The 16,248-nt window shown below is 40.6% G+C and overlaps 1 protein-coding gene across 7 annotated transcripts in view; it reads right to left on the bottom strand.

The window, feature by feature from the left end:
- Positions 1-16,248, bottom strand: part of ELAVL4 (ELAV like RNA binding protein 4) — a 148,351-nt gene that overhangs the window by 53,729 nt on the left and 78,374 nt on the right. The window lies entirely within an intron of this gene.

The raw sequence follows: 16,248 nt of genomic DNA, 5'->3' as shown, positions 1-16,248 counted from the left end.
GCAAATGGCTCACAGTAGGACAATGGGCGTGTAGTAGGGGAACAATTAGCCCTGCTTTATAGGATGTGATTGAGGAAAAGTACTGAGAAGATGAAGCAGGAATAAAGTTCTACGGGAAAAATGAATTTAAGCTCATGGAGCCTGGTTGTAAAGAGGCCCTATAAGGCATGACTAACACGGAGAATCATAAAACTGCAGAGCCAGAAGTCACTTAAGGAAATAAAATCTAGTAAAATCTAGTTCAGAACTCTCATGTTTGAGATGAATTCCAGAGACATCCAGTGAACTGTGTCATCGCAAACTGGGGCAGAGCCTGGGCCTACAGTTTTCCTGGCCCCGAATGCAGCCCAGCAATCCCCCTTTTCAATTCTATCCTATCACCATCCCTTACTAGTCCTTCATGATAAGACTTCCATTGCCTCCAAAATTGATCAATTCTTTGGAAATGGAATCATGCTCTGCCTTTCACTAGCTGTGTGACTTTGAGTAAGGGACTTCGATTCTAGGAGCCTTAGTTTTCCTCATTTGTTTTTTGTTGTTGTTGTTGTTGTTTTTGTTTTAATTAAAAAAATTTTTTTTACATTTATTTATTTTTGAGAGACAGAGACAGAGCACAAGTGGGGGAGGGGCAGAGAGAGAAGGAGACACAGAATCCGATGCGGGGCTCAAACCCACAAACCGTGAGATTATGACCTGAGCTGAAGTCAGACGCCCAAGTGACTGAGCCACCCAGGCACCCCTTGTTTTCCTCATTTGAAAATGGGAACACCTTGGGGCGCCTGGGTGGCGCAGTCGGTTAAGCGACCGACTTCAGCCAGGTCACGATCTCGCGGTCCGTGAGTTCGAGCCCCGCGTCAGGCTCTGGGCTGATGGCTCAGAGCCTGGAGCCTGTTTCCGATTCTGTGTCTCCCTCTCTCTCTGCCCCTCCCCCATTCATGCTCTGTCTCTCTCTGTCCCAAAAATAAATAAACATTGAAAAAAAAAATTAAAAAAAAAAAAGAAAATGGGAACACCTGCCTTGTGAGGTGGTGACATGATGTACAGAAACCACCTGAATAGTAGTGGGAATGTAACTCACATTCATTGATATTTATTTGTTTTTATTTTTTAAAAAGATTATATTTTTAAGTAATCTTCATACCCAATATTGGGCTCGAACTTACAACCCCGAAATCAAGAGTTGCATGCTCTATTGACTGAGCTAGCCAGATGCTCCCATCATTGATATTTATTAAAGTCACTCTACCAATTGTCTGACATCACTTGTCTCACTTCTCACAAGAAGGAAATGAGGCATATTCTCATATTCTCCACATCTTGTAGACAAGGAAAGCAAGGCTTAGCAGATATCTGATAACTAGCAGCTTCCATTATCATCACCATTTGGCTATTGAGAGAACTTCTGGGGGATAAGCACTTTTATATCATACACATGTAGTAAAGTGTGCAAACCTTAAGGGTACAACTCAAAGAATGTTTACAAAGAGAACACAATTCGTACCTGAGTAGTCACCTTTCAGATCATGATATAGAACATGACTAGCATTCCAGAAGTCTTTCCTGTGTCCCCACCTCCATCATTCACACCTCCCGAAGGTAACTGACTTCTAATCCAGAGATTTGTTTTATCTGTTTTTGAACTTTAAATACATGGAATCACACAATATGTACCCTTTCATACATCATGTCTGGGTGTCATCCATGTCGTTAGATATAGTGGTAGGTTCTTCTTCTCCACTGCTGTAGAGAATTCCACTGTATAAAAATATTGGGGGCAACTGGGTGGCTCAGTCAGTTAAACATCCCACTCTGGTTCAGGTCATGATCTCACGGTTTGTGGGTTCGAGCCCTACAAAGGCTCTGTCAGTGCAGAGCCTGCTTGGGATCCACTGTCTCCCTCTCTCTCTGCCTCTCTCTGTCTCTAAAATAAATAAACATTTAAAAAATTAGGGGCACCTGGGTGGCTCAGTCAGTTAAGCGTCTGACTTTGGCTCAGGTCATGATCTCACAGTTTGTGAGTTTGAGCCCCACGTCAGGCTCTGTGATGACAGCTCAGAGCCTGGAACCTACTTCAGATTCTGTGTCTGTCTCTCTCTGTCCCTCCCCCGCCTCAAAAATAAACATTAAAAAAATTTTTTTTAAATCACATTTTGGGGTGCCTTGGTGGCTTAGCTGGTTAAGTGTCAGGTTTTGTCTCAGGTCATGACCTCATGGTTTGTAGTTTTGAACTCCGTATCGGGCTCTGTGCTGACAGCTCAGAGCCTGGAGCCTGCTTTGGATACTGTGTCTCCTTCTCTCTCTGCCCCTCCCCCACTCACACTCTGTCTCTCAAAAATAAATAAACATTAAAAAAAATTTTTTTAAATCACATTTTATTTATCTCTTCTACTGTTGATAAACATTTGGTTGTTTCTAGTTTTTAACTATTTTGATAATGCTGTTATGAGCATTATGTACTTGTCTTGTGGTTTACACACACACACACATTTCTGTTGGGAATATTCCTGGGAGTCTATTTTTGGGTCATAGAGTATACTTATGTTCTGCTGTAGTAGCCACTGTCAGTATCTTTTTTAAATGGCTGCACCAATTTACACTCCCACCAGCAGAGTATGAAATTTCCAGTTGCTCACACCCTTATCAATACTCGTTGAGACTTTCTTGGTTTGGTTTTATTTTTGCTTATTTTCTCATTGAAGCAGAGTGATAAAGTAAAAAAGGAATATGTTTTTAGTCAAGGCAACAGCTGATTTAAATTGTAGTTCCACCACCTGTTAGCTATGTGCTCTCAGGCAGGTTACATCAATACTCTGAGCCTCAGTTTCCTCTTTGTAAATTGGAATAAAGCCTCTCGTGTAGGTTTATCTTCAGAAAGAATGCCTGGAGGCATAATGACTAATATTCTGCATCATGCCCTATATAGGTGTTACTTTAATTCTTTCCTCTTCTGAATGATCATAAATCGGAAATGAAACCAAAAGAAAAAAAAAAAGTCTCAAGAGGAGTCAGAGAAATAAGGCAGATGGAGGAAGGTGAGGAGCTTCTAAGATTCTTTATCATTATAAGTAACTTAAGTGGCTCCCCTTATCACATCATCAGAACTTTTTTCTTGGATTCAGGTCAACTGTGGGATTCTGGAAGGCTGGTTGAGACAGCAAGGAGAAAACAAAGAGTTTCTGAGAAGAATCTTATTATTTTAAATGTTTATTTATTTGAGAGAGAAAGAGAAAGAATGGAGGAGGGGCAGACAGAGGGGGGCATAGAGGACCCAAAGCAGGCTCCAAGCAGCAGAGAGCCTGATGCAGGGCTTGAACTCACAAACCACGAGATCATGACCTGAGTCGCAATCAAGAGTTGGAATACTTAATCCACCAAGCCACCCAGGTGCCCCATCTGAAGAATCTTAAATCAAACTCTTCTCAGCACTGATAGAAACTGTACCAACACAGCCTCGTCAGCTGCTCTGTCCAGGAAACAATGAGGGAGATGCGCCCAAGGGATGTACATGCTAATGGAGATGATGTCGTAGAGCATCATCACAACTCCTGGCTGGGAGGCAGGTTTCTGCTCTGCCAAACTGTTGGGCCTCCTGGGCCTGAGCCGTGTCTCCATTTGCTGTGTTGTCTCACTGCCTCACTAAGTGTCCAGGCAACAGACACAAGGAGCACTGCCAACTTGATAAGGAACTTAAAAGCAGAATTTATCTGGTTCAGAAGGCTGGGTTGGCAGAACCACAGAGCTACCCAGCTGCTACATTTTGACTTAATGGCAAAAGTGTTAGTCCCATGATCTATAGAACACCTTCCCTGCTCTCCATATTTGTCAAGCTACCCTTCTTTTTATTTCTTTTTATTTTTTTTAATGTGTATTTATTTTTGAGACAGAGAGAGACAGAGTGCGATTGGGGGAGGGGCAGAAAGAGAGGGAGACAGAATCTGAAGCAGGCTCCAGGCTCCTAGCTGTCAGCACAGAGCCCCGACACGGGGTTCGAATTCATGAACTGTGAGATCATGAACTGAGCCGACGTCAGACGCTTAACTGACTGAGTCACCCAGGTGCCCCTGTCAGGTTACTCTTCTTATGGCTCTCCCACAAACACCTAGAAAATATCCTGCACCGAGGCAGCCTTTTCGGCATGAATGATGGAGTATGAAGAAGAATGTAAATCATACCTAAGCATGCTGAGATTCTATGGGATCAAGACTGTTAAAGGTCACCTGACAGCCAGGTTCATCTTTTGTTCACTGGATGCTCGCCTCACAGACATGTGTGGTGAAAGCCAGCACTTGTCCATGTAAACATCTCACAGGTTTCCTTGCTCCAGAGAAGCCTAGGAAGCATCGAGTCTGCAGTAAAGTCATTTCAGTTCCCCAACCATCTTCCCCTACATCTTATGTGCATTTCCTAAATTATGCTGACTCCTGGACTGGGGCCCCATCTGTAGATCAGACAACCTTAACTGGGCTCAAACTTTTGAAAAGGATCGATGAGATGCAATATTTGGTACTGAGCTACTTTAACCGACCAAACCTATAAATTAGGTCAAGTCATTCTTGGCTTATGGAGATGGAGCTCTCTTTGCTCTGCACACACACTACAATTATCCTTTTGTGTATACAGAAAGAACTGATGAAAATACACACAATCACACAGAGTTTGCTCAATAAAAAAGTACAATGCTAAAGCTGAGAAACACTTGCAAATGTTTAACACACATCACGTAGTAAGCCCCTCACTCATCTTAATGATGCATCCCAGGATACAAGACAAGCTTAAAAAAAGGAATCACAAATGTAAAATGTCAGAATCAAATCCAACACACAAGTGAACCAAGAGGATTTTAAAACATTACTTGGAAAATAAGAGAAATTGCCAAGGTCTAAAGATATGGAACCCAAGAATATTAAACTGTAATATTTTAAGGTTATATGATGTCTTTAACGAGAGGACACCTGTAATCTCAACTTGGGGAACAGACCAGAGGTAAACGTATGTTAGCAGGAAGTATATCCCCCAATAAGTGCAGAGGCTGGCTTCACAAGATCAGAAGACTTCCTTCCCCAGGCTAAAGCCTTTGATATTCTAACAGCACAATTTTCATTGCAAATAAATATATCAGTTACTCAAGTGTGACTATGTATTTTCATGAAACAGTCTGTGTGGGTCTCATGGCCAACTTTGCAGCTGACCAGGTTCCAAACCGTTTTTGCCCCCCTTCCCTCTTACGAATGGCAATTAAGAACAGAATTACAGTGAGCATCCAGGATAGAGCATTGAGGAGGTTCAGTTGACTTCAACTCTAATGGTTGTACAAAGCACTGCATTAAATCTTTTATGTTCCTGTGATATATTTTAAGAAACATTATACAGGCAGAAAATTTCAGGGATAAACTATTAGAGCAGTGCACAATAACATAGGCACTCAAATCCTGTCATTGTAAATGTCAATGATTTGAATGACTAATTATTCACACTCAACGCATTAACCTCACCCCTCCCACCACTTTTTTTCAGAAAAATATACAACAAAAGCAAGAGGGAAAGCCTCAGACATGCAGCTGCTGGATCAGCACTCAGGGACATTTATCTCTGTGGAGGGAGGTAAGAAGCAGAGACCAGGCTCAGCCTCATTCTTAAGGTGCTCCTGAAAAAAACAGCCCATCGTAGCGTCTCCATCGCCACAATCCTGGGTCCTTAGGCCCCATAGCCTTAATTACCTGCTCAATCCCATCTTTTATTTTGTCCCCCCAAAGGTATCTGCTTCACTGTTTCCTGGACTTGTCAGGTCAGATGCACATAAAAAATGGGGTTTATTTCCATTATGGCTAGATCTTAGAATGCTAGATGAACAGAGATGGAGCCCTGGAGTGCCAGGCACTGTGCTGGGCCCTGAGGATACAGAGACAACAAAGACAAAGAGATAGCCCTCATTGAGTTCCTGATGGAGATGCATGACAGATACCAGAGAACACTAAGGACCACAAAACCCAACCCCATAATGTTAACAATGAGGAAACCTAGGACCAGAAAGGGGAAATTTCTTGCCCTGGGTGATACTGCTAGTTAGAGCAGGAAATGGGACTTAAGCCCAGGTCTACAGACTACCTCACTTGTGTACTCTTGTGACAATGCAGACATGGACATTTAGATGAGGGTTTATTTCTCCTTTTCTGGGAAGAGGGAGTAAGGTGGCCATATCATAAAAATGCCCTTGAACAGAGGTGTAGAGACATGTCTACCTCCATACTTTATTGAGTATAGCACTTTACAGTTTACAAAGAATGGTGACCTGAGCTCCATAGCTCAGAGGACACATCTGTTTTGTTTATTGTAGCATCTCCTGCATGTAGAACAGCGCCTGATGATTCTAAGTTCTGGATAAAGGACTATTGAATGAACGAAAGTCCTTGCACATTCAGTAGTTCACTAGATCCCTCAAACAACACTGTAAAGTACAAGCCAAAAAGGTATTAATGTCATCTCATTCTTAAATATAACAAAAGAGGGCAGAACACTTACTGAGTACCCACTATATGCCAGGCATACATTTAGATATTATGTCATATACAGATTGTAAGAGGCATTTGTTCAAGCAGGAGGGCTGAATCTTTGGCTGACATGAGCCCCCTTGAGAGCCTGTTGAATGCCTTTTTCCATTCTCCCCAGAAAAATGTACACACACACACACACACACACCATTTTACGTACACTAAAGGCAATCCTTTGTCTCCAGATTGAAATCCTCCAGCTGATTCTAAGAATAGCAATACAATCAAAGTGCAAAAACTTCCCTTCCTTCCCAAATCTTTCTTTTCATGTAATTTCTTGTTCTCAGAATTCATGAATTCATTAACCAAACAAATATTTATTGCCAAAGGGTCTACATGTCAGAGGAGAGAGCAAGCATGTCTTACGGCCAGAAGGTCCTTTAAGTATATTAAACCGGACTATTGTAAAATTCTAAAAATGTACTTAAAGTCTCCTTTAATATTTCTTCCATCAGCTCATGGACTCCTCACAGTTCCTTCTGTCCTTCACTCTTCACAAGGCTTTCATCTGCTCAAATCTGGGGAAAGACTAGAGTTATAGGGCTGGTCCTCCTCTTCACAACTAAGGACAGTTATTGTCCCGGGCACCAGAGAGCCACCTTGGAGGCCCTACCGCAGCCCCCTCACCAATCCTGTCTGCCATACTGTGGCCTTACTCCAATATTTTCCATAAAAATGCAGTCCCACAATAAACTGCTTGGTCTTGCATTTACATATCTTAACCCACTTTACACTCTCAGGATTTACTTCATGAGACACATAAAGGGTTACGACTTTATGTTACAGGAACCTGTGCTATGGTAAAACGCAAGACTGACATTCGTCATCCAAGAGCCCAGTGCAGGGCCCTTGTACTCCTATCACGGCAGTTCTCAACTTCTGGTTTTCCGGAGGAGGGGTGGCCTCAAGGCTCAATCTGGGCAAAAAGACCAAGAGAAAAGAAACTAAGAAGGTCACAGGAATACGGTGCTTCTTTTCCAAATACTCTCCCCTTTACTTTTAATGCCCTCTAAATGTCAGCATTCCCAGAAACTAGAAAGATGGAGTGTACTGATTGCAAACATGTCTCAGGTGTGTACATCTGAGACACACGCACACACGTATTTTATTCAATATTTTAATGAGTATTGAAAGGTGTTTTCTTTTACCATGTTGGAAGGACTTTTGAAAATTTATGTATAAAGGCTAACCCTTATGTAATAGAACAAGCGCTCCCGAGAGCATGAGGAATAATGTTTACCAAGGGCAGTCACTGAATCGAACCATTAAAGAAATAGATTTAAATTATTCATGAGAGCAAAAATAAAAGTCCTAATTCTCTTTGTAGGCATTTCCCACTTAACCCTTATAAAATCCTGACACGCAGTATGTTAGACTCTGGTGGTGCAGCCCAGACTACTGCATCTCACCCGCCTTTCAAAAGCCTGAAAAACAAATCCCCAAAGTTAGAAAATTACACAGCAGGCTCTGTGTTCCTGAAGACAGATATTATTTTTAGGAATAATTCCTCACTTCTCTTCTTGCTCCTTTAAAGATACTAAAAATGTCCTTACAACCCCCAATTTCATATTTTTTAAAAGTTTTATCCATCAGCTCATAAAATCCACACTCTCCCCTCCTTCTCTTCAAGAGGCTTTAATTCACTCAAGTCCCTTCAGATTAATATTTTTTTCTAAATGCAATGCTTTCCTGGTTATGATTCAACTGGGAGGGAGACACATGTTATTAATGGGTTCCAAGAGCAGGGGCTGAGATTGATGATCTGATCACTCTAAGAAAAGGGAACTTGGGAATATACTCACCCCGCACCCCCGCGCCCCCCACCAAATTACAAGCGATGACTCACAAAAGACCCGTGGAGCAGAAGAATCTGGCTGAAGACTGCACTCATGTCCCTCAAAAACATTTGTACCAAGTTTCCCTAATTCTGCTGGAAGGTAACTAGAAAACTCTAGAAAAAATATTTAATTCCAACTGGGGAAAACATGCTGACAGTTTAATAGTACCTTTGGGTAGATGCACAAATAACCTGAAAGACCTATTTACTCTAGGAAGTTATGTGGTAATAAATTCTCAGCATATCCTTAAAACAAGTGTGTTCAAGTCAACACAAGTTTATTGAATGCTATTATAGACCAAGGCATTGTTCTAGGAATACAGAAAACAAAACTAATTTGGTCCCTGCCTTTAGAGTGTTCAAGTTAGGAGGATGGAAAGGGAGGGCAGATAAACAAATAATTAACTAAAACCAGTTGTATATACCCCTTTCTTTAAGCAATTGCCTCCAGAGTTTCTCTAATGACTCTCCCTCCTTCCCAAAAAAGCACATACATGAGATATACACGGACAAGTTCTGATACTGTACTGACAGTCCTGTTTCCAGTCTAAATGCTTACGTCCTAAACAAATGACTATTTGTAACAAGGAGGTAAGCTTAAGGCATTACTCCTTTGAAACAGCATCTTCTTCACTGGAGAGGAATACTAGGCATGCCAAAAGTATTCTCAGTGGGGGTAGTCAGGGTTTTTAAAAACTCAGCAGTCGCTGGAGAGAACAAGAGGCATTAATACTTAAAATAGCAGGGCCAGCGTGGATATGAAAAGCATAATCAAAATTTAATTTCTCTTAGGCATTATTCTCAAATTCACAGAAATCCAAGTTTTTAATCTTCCTCCCCAGATACAGCACACACATTTCTCCTCCTAAATAAATACTGGCCTCCTTTATATCTTACAGTGTTTCTTTAGGGCTTTAGTTTGGGCCTAAAATGATTTCCTGGTATGCCTGTCCTGGGGCAGTCCTAGTAAAACCCCGGGGTACTTGGTTTTAGCAGACTGTTACAGCAAACCTTCCAGAGCCAAGGGATGACCCGGCCATCCAGTTCATTATAAAGATGAGGAAACCTTTCTGTCACCACTCCTTGAACCCCCAATTCAGTGCTCTTTTCCAAAATAAAGATCATCTCAAACTTTCAATAAGCCTTCTTTGTTAAAGACATATTTGAAAAGCACAAATGTTTTCATTTCAATATAAATACAATTTCATGGCCAAGCTCTCAGGCTTTCTGCAAAAATATTAGATCTAATAAAAAAATCAACAGGAGGGGCACCTGGGTGGCTCAGTCGGTTAAGCGTCTGATGTCAGCTCAGGTTATGATCTCACAGTTTGTGAGCTCAAGCCCCGGGTCAGGCTCTGTGCTGACAGCTCAGAGCCTGGAGCCTGCTTCAGATTCTGTGTCTCCTTCTCTCTCTGCCCCTCCCCCCTTCTCATTTTCTCTCTCTCCCTCTCTTAAAAATAAACAAACACTAAAAAAAAACTTCAAAAAAAACTTAAAAAAATCAATTGGAAAACAATCCCTTTCCCATTCTACCCCTTAAGCTTCTAAACTCTGAATATTTAATGTGGACAAAATAACCAAAATGCCTCATAATTAGCTATGGGTACCTGTTGGGGCAGGAACCAGTTGTGATGGTAGACACGTCATCTTCATACAAAGAACATCAATGGATAAATTTGTAAAATTGCTTCCAGAATTATCAAGTTGAGCTTCTTTTTTTTAAGTTTATTTATTTATTTTGAGAGAAACAAAGAGAGCCTGACTGTGCATGTGCTCGTGTGCCTGCGCGAGTGGGGGAGGGGCAGGGAGGAAGAGAGGCAGAATCCCAAGCAGGCTCCACACTGTCCACTGGAGCCCTATTTGGGGCTTGAACTCATAAACCAACCATGAGATCATGACCTGAGCCCACCAAGAGTCAGACTCTTAACTGACTGGACCACCCAGGCACCCCAAGTTAAGCTTATCTTCTGATTAAATGCATAATCAATAGCCAGTGGCATAAATATTGTATACTTATAAAGTGCCTGGCTGGTGGCTCAGAGTGTAAGCAAACTCACCGGGATTCAGCTGAACGAAGCAATGTGTTATTCTGCATCTGTATCATGATCTGCAGCATGGGGTCACTCCTCCGCATTTGTGTTAATGCACACTCAGATTAAATTCTTCAGAAATACCAATAAAATGTTTTTTTTTTTTTATTGTGAAAATTTGTATTTGTTTTCTTAACAAACCTGGGTGGGAATGGGGAGGATAGTGAAGGGAAGTAGAGGGAGTCAGTATCTACAAAATTCTATACAGGGCAGCCTTCTCTTTGTTAAGAATTGTAATAATGCCAATGGTTCTTCCAATTGTGCAATTCAAAGGAGAAAAGATTATTTGGGGGCATACTGAAGTTAAAGATACTAAGTGAAATAAACAGTTCTCAGCACCTCAGTGTATGTGTAAGTGGCCATGGTAAATTAGACCTGTGGACAATTCACACAGCCTCATGTTATATCTACATGTTCATTACTGAAAAAATCTTGAACGTCATCCTGATAGGGCAGTTTTAAATTTGAAAATTACTTTATCACATTTGAAATTTTATTTTTAATTTCTTCCTCTTCTGAATTTCTTTCTTTCTTCCCTTCCTTCTCTCTCCTTTTTTTCTTCTTTTTTTTAGTAAGAAGGATTCATTAGAAAAAAAGACTTTTTGACCTGATAGGGGAACTTTTTTCCTCACACTACCTCAGAGAGTTATTTGGGACTACCATTCATCCTGGGCACCCCCTGGGAAGGCAGATGGGTGTGAGTAAAATGGGACTCTAGCCTAACAGCGTTCCTAAGAATGCAGACCTAGGCTGGGAGAAGTGTATCTCTGAATTATTTGTGGACAGCTTGTTCACATAGAACATAGAAATTCAAGGTTTGCAACTGTCAAGCTTTAAGGTGCAGTGAAATAGTCTCATTCACATTGGTGGAAATGTAAACTGGCACAATCTTTCTGAACCTTATGTTCATATTCTTGGACCCAAGGATCCATTCTGAAGCTCAGAAAAGCATTGTAAAATTCTAAAGACCAAAAGTATGCAAGATAAAGTATATTATGAAAAGTGTATCTTAGAAGAGTGAAAAAATAGAAACAACCTAAGGGCCCAACAAGAGAGAATGACTAAGTAAGTTACTGTATAGTTTTATGACACAGTATTCTGCAGCTGTTAAAATTATGTTTATAATGGGTTTTATAACAGAAGAAAACATGTATGATAAATGTAGAAAAAAGTGAAATAAAAATTGATTATCTTGATTACATAAACATGTACAATGTAGGAGGGAAAAGTAAAAATACTAACAATAAAGGGTGGGATTATAGGTGACTGTTACACTCGTCTCTATCTTTATTTTCCAAGTTTTTGTCTTACAATGAAAATACAGCACTTTTATAATCTGAAAGGAAGTTATTTTTAAAAATGAAAGAAAATGTCAAATCCTTCAAACCAGTTTGGAGTCACAGTATTAAAAATTATTCCATCTCCTTCCCAGAGCTGTCCTGCGGGATCTCTCCTTGGCCACACTCTGCTCCTACATTAGAGGACACATAGAAGCCCAAATGAATAAAAATCGCATTTCTTGAAACGGCCTGTGATTCAGTCTCTCCTTCACCTAAATCACTGTGTATTAGCAAGGTTACAATCTAAGTCTGCCTTATCGCCTGGCAGCAACCTTCAGGAGGACAGCAAGGAGAGAAGATGATTTATAAGAAAACCATTCCCTGGATCGGGGAGTGAAAAGTACTGATCCGTTCTAAAAGCTCCTGCTGACAAACTCTGATATTATGAACATTCTGCACTTGGACAAAAAGCTCCCACTTTTCTTAATTACATGGTCTGAGCAGGAGCCTGCTTTTAGGATCTGCCCAATCACAAAACAGCCATTTATTTTCCCAACTGCAGCTGCCAAAATTTCCCTGATCTCTGTTCTGTGCTCCATCTTCAAGGACATCTTGTGAATGTATGACACTGTCAAGCAGCATTCCATGCCATGCTTTTTAAGCTTCTCTCTCTCTCTTTCCTGCATACAGAGATCTTCCTAATACATATGTATTAAAAATCTCACGAACAAAAAGCAAAGTGGAGAGGAAAAAAAAATCACAAATACCACGTTATCAGAATGTTTGTCTACTTTAAGACAAATACTTTATTATGACAATGAACCACTAACACTCTTTGTCCTCTGTATGATTGGTTTCCTTTAGTTTTATGGACTCTGCATCTTGTAATTCATTGTGTCTCCTCTTTGTAATACTGCTAGAAAAATGAGGGGCAAATTTGTAGCCCTCTGTGTTTAAGGAAAGAACACAGAATCTCCCTGCAAACTTTTGATTCTTGTTTTTAATGTTTGTTTTATTTTTGAGAGAGAGAGCAAGGGGCAGAAAGAGAGAGAGACAGAGGATCTAAAGCGGGCTCTGTGCTGACAGCAGAGACCCTGACGCCTGGCTTGAACTCATGAACCATGAGATCATGACCTGAGTTGAAGTCGGCTGCTTAACTGACTGAGCCACTCAGGGGCCCCTTGATTCTTTTTCAACACAAACTTAACCTCTGAATTTATCTTGTTTTTTTTTTTTTTATTCTCTTAATTTTCCTTCACCTCAATTTCCTCATTGTTCTATTTTTTTAAAAAAGAAAAATAGATGTATTTTTACATATTTTTATGATGTTGCCTTATAACAACAGAGAATTTTGGATTTGAATAACGAACAAGTTAATATTTTTATCTTCACAAATCATCTTTTGTCTTTCAAAATATGCTTCTGAAATCTCACTAATTCATATAATTGGACAAAAGTCAAACTGGCATTTTAAAAATTCAGAAATGGTAAGACTTTTTAAAACACAGGATAAAGTTTCAAAATTGTTACCTTTATACTAAAATTTAAACTGCATTATATATAATTCTCAGATAAGACCCTTGTAGAACTAATTTAATAAGTCCCTAAGAATAATTTGGATACATGTATATACACTAAGGTATTGAAGAGTTTACATCTTTGAGTCAGGTAACCATGTCTTTTGAAATCACAAAGTAAATTTGCTTGGCAAACTGCTCCAATTCTTGATATATTCTTTTTATCCCAGAAATTTATCTTAAAAAAAAAAAACAATGAAAGGCTAACAATATTCAGAGTCAGCTGTTGTCAAGTTAACAAATTTTAGGGCAAACTAAATTTTTTTTAATTATAGGCATACTTTAAAGCAAGTCAAAAGTTTAAAAAATTTTTTTTAATGTTTACTTATTTTTGAGAGAGAGAGAGAGACAGAGTGCAAGTCGAGGAGGGCAAAGAGAGAGGGACACAGAATCCGAAGCAGGCTCCAGGTTCTGAGTTGTCAGCACAGAGCCCGATGTGCGGCTGGAACTCACGAACAGTGAGATGACCTTAGCCGAAGCTGGGACGCTTAACCAACTGAGCCACCCAGGCGCCCCAGCAAGTCACAATTTAATAATGACAATATTGAACTTCATTTGAACAGCTCTTCCCCACAACTGAAGTTAGTTCTTAAAAGAAGAGGAAAGGCAGCACAAAGGAACAAAAGTCAAGCTAACTTCTTTAACGTCAATGAGTTCCTTCAATGGGCCAGAAGCCATTATGATAAATGCCTGAGATACAGGAGAGAAAGGGGTTTCCTGCCTGCAAGGAAATAAATAAATCAGTAAATAAGTAATTACTCTATAATGTCATAAATGTGGTAATGGAGAAGTATATACAAAGTGCCCAGCAAAGTCCCTGCCTGGAATATAGCAAAGGCCCAATAAATGGAGATCCTGTGATAACACTGATTAAAAAGTGCTTTGGGTTACACAGGAAAATGTTTAGGCAAGCAATTACCATGAACTTCTAATACTACCAACAGCGCATAATAAACAGTGATAGATGTAGTCAGGTAGGTTACTTCACTTAATTCTCCCACAACTGTGCAAAGTAGGTAACTGTCGTTCCCCCTACTTACAGTTGGGGAAACCAAGGCTTGAAGAAGTGAAGTCACTCTACATAGGATGAAGGAGAAGTGAGGCCTGAGGCAGTATCTGCTCTCACTCTGCCAGAACCACAACTTGAACTCAAGTGTGAAACCAAACTCTGCCCCTTCTGAAACCTCTAAGTCAGAGGAAAGAGCTCCTATCACCATAAAATGCAACCCCAATGGTCTTGGGAGAAAGTAAATGATCGAATCCAATTAAAAACCTACTGGGCTATATATCTACCATTAGTCATTAAAACTGTCAAATAAATGGATGCTAGAGGAAAATCTTAGTTCAAAATTCCACATGGTGTACAGGCAAGAGCATGAAGTTTGGAGTTTGTATTTGAAAACTGGCTCCAGCCTTGACCGTGGTTTAGACACTTAAGACTCTGAATTGCAATTTAAATTTACTCATCTGAAAAATACACATAATTCTATCTGCCTTGAAGGGTGGTTGTGAAGATGAAAAATAACAAATTTAAGGCATCTGGCTCAGAACTTGGCACACAGTAAGGACACAATACATGTTCATTCCCCTTGTCAAAATTGTAACATTCTAAAAACATATCCCCATTAAAATGAGGCAGTAAAGTTGACTAGAGCTGGTAACATTTATCCTTGGAATTTAATTTCTGAAATGGAAAAAAATACTTAAAAATGTTAGTACTCATCACCTATGTCAATAGCTATTTCCTTCATCTTCAAAATGTTTCACAAACATTAACTAATAAATTCTCACAATAATACCAGTCAGGAACATACAGAGCAAAGGGAAAGGGATTAAGTGAACTTTAAAAAGTGAGTAATGAAATCACCATTTTTAACACTTACAAACATAATTTCTGGTACACTTTGCCTTTTTAAAACACCCTCTACTGTGAGTGGCTTAAAGTTAGATACTGCAAATGTAGTAAGTGCAGTCACTCAGGTTTCTGATTTCCCAAGAGGAAAACCCTCTTGTTTTCATGGGAAATTTCAGGAAATTGCCACAGTGCTCTCTGTGGAAGGATAGCAGAGGGCACTTCTGACTTTCCACATGGACCTGCTCAGGGTGGAAGCATAGAGGTTGTCTGTCCTTGGTGCACCCTCCACTTGGACTGCTCCTTCCTTCCTGTGGACCCCAAGGAGCAGCTACGTTGACCACATGCACTTCAGGAGAATTTTACAGGGCACTGTTGGAAAGGTGTGGTGGGAAGTGCAGAGATAACACAGAAAGTGTTATCTTCCTGCAGAAATGGAATGAAGCCTTACAAAGTCACTGGAAAGAATTCTTTAAACCACATGTTAGACTCAGGGGATTTTATAAGCACATTCACACCCAGCACCCCATTTCATCTTCATGAAGACCCTGAGAGATGAGTGGGCTTTGCCCCCCTCCCCTATCATTTGTATTTTACAGGTGAGCAAACCAGGGGCTAAGCAGCAAACAGAAAGCAGAGTGACTAGCCCTGGTTCCCAAGGTACAGAGCTGGGATCTGACCCCGGGTATTCCTGTCACTGACTCTCATCTTCCTCCTTTCCCACCACAACCTCCATAAACCCTGGAAATCACCCTCCCAGCAACATTTTCTCCAGCCTGCAAGGACAAACTAGAACATGCTGTGGTCTCTCCCGTGCCACACTCTGCGCAGGCACTCCTGCTGGAAAGCTGTCCTCTCCCACCACCAGGCCTAACAGACCTTCCCCAACACCCCATCTTTCCCCAGCTCCCACCTCTATCCTTTGCACATGCTTCCGTCATGGACATTTACCACACAGCCTCGAGACTCTCCATCTTCCTGTCTTTATCGCTGGACTGCGAGCTCCTTGAGGACAGGGGCTGTGTTTGATTCATTTGTAACCCCAGGGACCAGTGCAGAGCTCC

Source organism: Leopardus geoffroyi, chromosome C1 (genome assembly GCF_018350155.1).
Source record: "Leopardus geoffroyi isolate Oge1 chromosome C1, O.geoffroyi_Oge1_pat1.0, whole genome shotgun sequence".
In the NCBI taxonomy this organism is placed as follows: domain Eukaryota; kingdom Metazoa; phylum Chordata; class Mammalia; order Carnivora; family Felidae; genus Leopardus; species Leopardus geoffroyi.
Note: the sequence above shows the minus strand (reverse complement) of the source record. Positions and strands in the feature narration are given on the sequence as shown.